This window comes from Crocodylus porosus, unplaced genomic scaffold (genome assembly GCF_001723895.1).
Source record: "Crocodylus porosus isolate Cpor-Errol unplaced genomic scaffold, CroPor_comp1, whole genome shotgun sequence".
In the NCBI taxonomy this organism is placed as follows: Eukaryota; Metazoa; Chordata; order Crocodylia; family Crocodylidae; genus Crocodylus; species Crocodylus porosus.
The window spans coordinates 95967829-95973730 of record NW_017728931.1 but is presented as its reverse complement, the minus strand read 5'-3'; positions in this window follow the sequence as shown (position 1 = coordinate 95973730).

Genomic DNA, 5902 nt, shown 5'->3' with positions numbered 1-5902 from the left:
GCCTCACCTCAGTGCCCAGAAAAATCATGAAGCAGGTCCTCAAAGAATTTCTAAGCCGTTGGAGGAGAAGGTGATTAGGAGCAGTTAGCATGGATTCACTAAGGGCAAGTCATGCCTGACCAACTTGGTTGCCTTCTTTGATGAGATAACTGGCTTTATTGATGTGGGAAAAGCAGTTCACATAATATACCTTGACTTTAGCAAGGCTTTTGATACCATCTCCCACAGCATTCTTGCAAGCAAGCTGAGGAAATATGGGTTGGAAGAATGGACTGTAAGGTAGATAGAAAGCTGGCTGGATTGTCAGGCTCAATGGGTAGTAATCAGTGGCTCACTGTCTAGCTGGCAGTGGAGTGCCCCAGGGGTTGGTCCTGGTCCTGGGGCCAGTTTTGTTCATTATCTTCAGCAAGTTCACAGATGACACCAAGGTAGGGAGTAGTAGATATACTGGAGGGCAGGGCTAGGATTCAGAGTGACCTAGACAAATTGGAGGATTGGGCCAAAAGAAATATCATGAGGTTCAACAAGGAAAAGTGAAAAGTCCTGCCCTTAGGATGGAAAAATCCCATGCACCACTACAGCCTAGGGACTAACTGGCTAAGCAGCAGCTCTGCAGAAAAGGACCTGGGGTTTACAGTGAACAATAAGTTGGATACGAGTCAGCAGTGTGCCCTTGTTGCCAAGAATGCTAAGAGGATATTGGGCTGCATTAGTAGAAGCATTGGCAACAGATTGAAACAAGTAATTATTCCACTCTATTTTACACTGGTGAGGCCACATCTGGAGTATTGTGTCCAGTTTTGGGCCCCTCACTATAGAAAGGATGTGGACAAGTTGGAGACAGTCCAGCGAAGGGCAACAAAAATGGTGAGACTGGGGGACATGACTTATGAGGAGAAGTTGAGGGTTTTTTTAGTTTGGGGAAGAGAAGACTGACAGGGGATTCAATATCTGCCTTCAGCTACCTGAAGGGAGGTTCCAAAGAGGACGGAGCTAGACTGTTTTCAGTGGTGACAGATAACAAAGAACAATGGTCTCAAGTTGCAGCAGGGTAGGTTTAAGTTGGATATTAGGAAAAACCTTCTCATTAGTAGGGTGGTGAAACACTGGAACAGGCTGCCTAGAAAGGTGGTGGAATCTCTATCCTTGGAGGTTTTTAAGGCCTGGCTTGACAAAGCCCTGGCTGGGATGATCTAGTTGAGGACGGTCCTGCTTTGAGCAGGGGGTTGGACTCTATGGCCTTCTGAGGTACCTTCCAACCCTAATTTTCTATGATTTTAAAATTTTAATCAGTCCCACATAGGTGCCTAGTCTGTCAATCTGGCTCTAATCTAAAAGGTGGGTGTGGTGATGGAGAACAGTGCCACACATGAATCCAGTTGTGGATCCAGCTCTCACTCCCTAACTGTCAAAGTGATGTTACCTATAATTTGTCTCCCACTTGTGTAAAATAGTCTAACTATCCTAAGGTCTGTGATATTTCTAGAAAGCTCTTTCATGCATTGTCATACAGATGAGCTTATTTTATGGCCTGAAATAGTTCCCTCAGATTCTTGCATTTTTCAGGTAAAAAGTGTTTTCCGTTGTGGTAGTTTCCCATGTTATCAATAGTCAGTCAAAGGAACAGCACCAATATCAGTAGAGACTTCTAGGAATAGGCATTCCCCAACCCAGCCTGCTTCCACCGGTAATCACAGCTTTAATTAAATCTGTGGACTGCTGCTTGCACCCTTGGAAACATATGTGAGTAGTGCCCACAGTTTGGGAAAAGACTAAGTTCACCCTGAGCACAAATTGTAGGTTAAAAAAAAGCAGAGAGAAACCTGTCAAGTTAGGTGGCTACAGGAGACTGAGTGATTTGCAACTCAGGAGCCACTTGTGAAGACCTTTCTTTTCTGTCTCTCTGCAAAGGCATTAGCTCCATGGCCAGTTTCTAATGTCTTGTACCTGTTGAATAGAGTTGACGGTGGTTTTGTACACAGAACTAAAACCTCTTTGACAAGATGCAATTGCAGCAAATTTTCAACATGAACAAAAAGCGCTGCTGTAGGTTAGTTTTGACTGGATTCTTCAGCCTTAGGAGGGATGCTAATTCTGTGTGAATGATCTTCATCCACATAGGAGACCAGTTTTGCCCTGGTGTATATGGGATGCTTAAGGAACCATACAACAATAGTTAATTCTCCACAAGTAGCAAACGGATACCAAACAATTACTGCCAGTTGGTTTCTGCTCCATCCTCTAGGGGCGTATGATTCAGCGTATGATTCCTCATTAGCCCTGGCAACCCTCTACAGTGCTCTCCCTGTCCAAATGGCTTCTATCTTTTTTCAAAGAAAGCTAGATTCTCTTCTTGCTCCCAAGACTACGCAATGCCATGTCTGCTGCCACAATTTTGCCTTATATCTACATAAGGCCGTATTCTAGTTCATCTATCAGGCACATAAAAGAACCCACTAAGAGATGAGTTGCATCTAAACAGTGCATAAAGCCATTTATATATAAAGCCATTTCACCTCTACTACAATTGGATTTATCATGCCATTCATGTTTATATATAAAGTGGCAGAGTGGGACAAGCCTGTGCTGGTGGTGTGTAAGCTGTTGGCTGCCATATCAGCAATTCAGAAGCAAGGATAAGTCTAGGGAACTGAAAAAGGTCGGTTTCTTCCATCAGAGGTTTTATTCAGTTTCCAGATGTCATGGTCACTCTGTTAAATGTTAACTGATAAGTCTGTGTTGAGAATTTTAAGGTAGTTCTAAAGTTCTAGCTAATTTAAATTTTTCAAGATCTGTTCAGACCCAATTAGAATAAAATCATACATATTAGGAAACTGATGAGAAACGTGCCAAGTAAAACACAGGAAATAAAGTGAGTAATCTTACTTAAATTAAATGATTATCAAATATTAACTCCTAAAATTAGATTCAATCTGCACAGAATTTGCTTGTGAAAGGAAGTCAAGAAATATAACTAACAAAGTTGGCAAAACGGGCAAGAGAAATATAGCTGGTCCCCTATAGATAAGTCTAATTTTCCCCTCTGCTACTATAACTTTTCTTAAGTTCCCCGATTCATGATGGTATTCAGTAAAAATATTAAATTAGTGGAAAATTCACCAAAAATGTCTTAATGTTCATTTTTTAGTCTAAACCATAAGAACAAAAGAAATGCAATATAACTTCGCACCGCTGACCAGCAGATAGTGTTTAGGGGTAGTTAAAGCACAATTAACCCTTAAATGGAACACAAAATATGAACACAGACAACTCAGTGTCCTAAAATCAAAGTCTAACTTTATTAGTTAAGTATTATCTCAGTAGTTTCTATATTCAGAGAGAAAAAAAACACTTAGTACAATGATCTCACCCGATCCCAGATGTTACTTTGCCTCACAGAAAAGATGACCACTCAGTTCCTGAAGCAAAGGGAGCATCGTTGGCTGGGATGATCCAGACAGGTGTTGAAAATTGGATTCACGATGTAAATGATGATGATGATGACGATGACAACACTTAACTTGCTTGCTTTCCCCTTTTATACTTTTCTTTAACTTGACTCCTTTGATGACTTCTTGCTTTTGGATTGGTCTTTCTGCAGTCAGCATATTGTTCATACTTCATCCTGTCAGAATATTCCTTTGTTCAACATCTCTATTACGAGCACACCTCTTAATTTGGCCTTTTTCCAGTGTGTTACTTTAAGCATTGTCTGCTGGTCTCCTTTATCACCTCTCATTAACATATCCAATCATTTCATCCCTCTGATTCAGCTGGTTAGTGCCAAGTGCAGTTAATTTGAGCTAGTAACAAAACTATTACTATGTTGTGTTAGAAAAACTTCTCACAGCGATAGAAAAAGGAAAGAAATATCCTGCGAGCAAACTCAAGACCGTAAACTGCTTGCAAGAAACAAGGCCAGCTGATATAGCAAACATCAGCAAAATGAAAAGTTTAGATAACAATGGGCATGTCCACACATGCAAGCACATGCGCTTGCAGCGACTCAAATAGAAGCAGTGCAAATTTGAGCCAGGGCTTTTTGCCTCAGCGCACATGCTTGGACATGCACTTTGTTGTGAAGCAAACTGTGCCACTTGGGGCAAAACAACCCTGCCTGGCTCCTCCTGGATCTTCAGCCGGGGGAGCTAGAGCCCAGGGCCAGCACCTGTGCTGTCCCCAGCAGTATAAAAAGCTGTCCTGTCCTGGCCTCATCCATACAAAAAGCTGCCCTGGCAAGAAGCTTGGGGTTACTCGCTCTCTGCAGCTCCTGGGGCCCAGCCAATTGGTACCTGGGGACACTACCCCTTGTGCCAGCTGGACTGCTGAAGCAGCCCTGAGAGTTCCCTACACCCTCTACCCACTGCAGCAGTCTGGCAGTGGGGGCTGCTGCCCGTCTGTGACCTGCTGTGCACCTGCCAGACTTGGATGGGGACTGCACAGCCAGTAGAGGCATCTACCCGTCTGTGCCAACTGCCAATGGACTGCGGTTGCAGGGTTGGCCTTTGTGCGGCAGTACTGCCATTTGTGCCCCCTGCCTGGCCATCTGGGCAGCTATTGCCCGGAAGATGTTCTGGGTGTGGTGCCCTATTTTGAACTGTCAAAATATGTCCTTCTGGCCCCATTTGGTTAGCCACAGCCAAATGGGTACAAGGTGCCAGTTCTGAGTATAAAATACCCCCAAATCCATGTTCTTCCACAAGTAAAACAAAAGACCACTATAAAGAGAGAGACAGTGAGACAGAGACAGTGATCAGTTGGGCAATGTTTTATTGATATATCTACAGTGTTTCATAGATTTCATAGACTTTAGGGTTGGAAGGGACCTCAGAAGATCATCAAGTCCAGCCCCCCACCCAAAGGGAAGGAAGTCAGCTGGGGTCATAGGATCCCAGCAAGATAAGCATTCAATTTACTCTTGAAGAGGTTTAGTGTAGGTGCTTGAACCACCTCTGATGGCAGACTGTTCCAGGCCTTGGGGGCTCAGACAGTAAAGAAATTCTCTCTCGTGTCCAGCCTGAAATGGTCTTGCAGTAGTTTATAACTGTTCAACCTCGTCATACCTTGGGGTGCTCTGGCGAACAAAAGTTCCCCCAGATACCGGTGGTCACCCCTGATAAACTTATAGGTGGCCATCGGATCACCCGAGCTTGCACTTTTTCAGGCTAAAGAGTCCCATGGCTCTCAGCCTGTCATTGTAAGGTCAGTTTTCCTGACCTCTGATCATGCGTGTGGCTCTTCTCTGGACTCTCTCAAGCTTCTCCACATCCTTTTTGAATTGTGGAGCTCAAAAATGGATGCAGTACTCCAGCTACGGCCTCACCAAGGCCGAGTACAAGGAGAGAATGATGTCTTGGGATTTGCTTGAGAAGCATCTATGGATGCAAGCCAGCGTTTTGCTCGCTTTACTAGCTGCAGCATCCCATTGCAGGCTCATGTTCATCTTGTGGTCAATGATGAACCCCAAGTCTCTTTCTTCCATAGTGCTAGCCAGCGTAACACTGCTGAGCCTATAAGGATGCCACAGGTACCCCCCGCAAGGTGCAGAACCTTGCATTTTTCACCATTAAACACCATCAGGGTTTCATCTGCCTGTTTGCTGAGCCTGTCTAGGTCAGCCTGGATCACCCTCCTGTCTTTTGGTGTGGATGCTTTACCCCGAAGTTTGGTGTCATCAGCAAACTTGACAAGTCCACTTCTGACTCCAGTGTCCACATCATTAATGAAGATGTTGAACAATATGGGTCCAAGGACAGAGCCTTGGAGGACCCTACTGGTCACGGGCCACCATGACAATTAACTTCTGTCAGTTACCACCCTCTTGGTCCAACCATGGAGTTCTCCAGCCAATGGATCATGGTGGACCCAAGGCCACAATTGGCCAGTTTCACCAAGAGGTGAT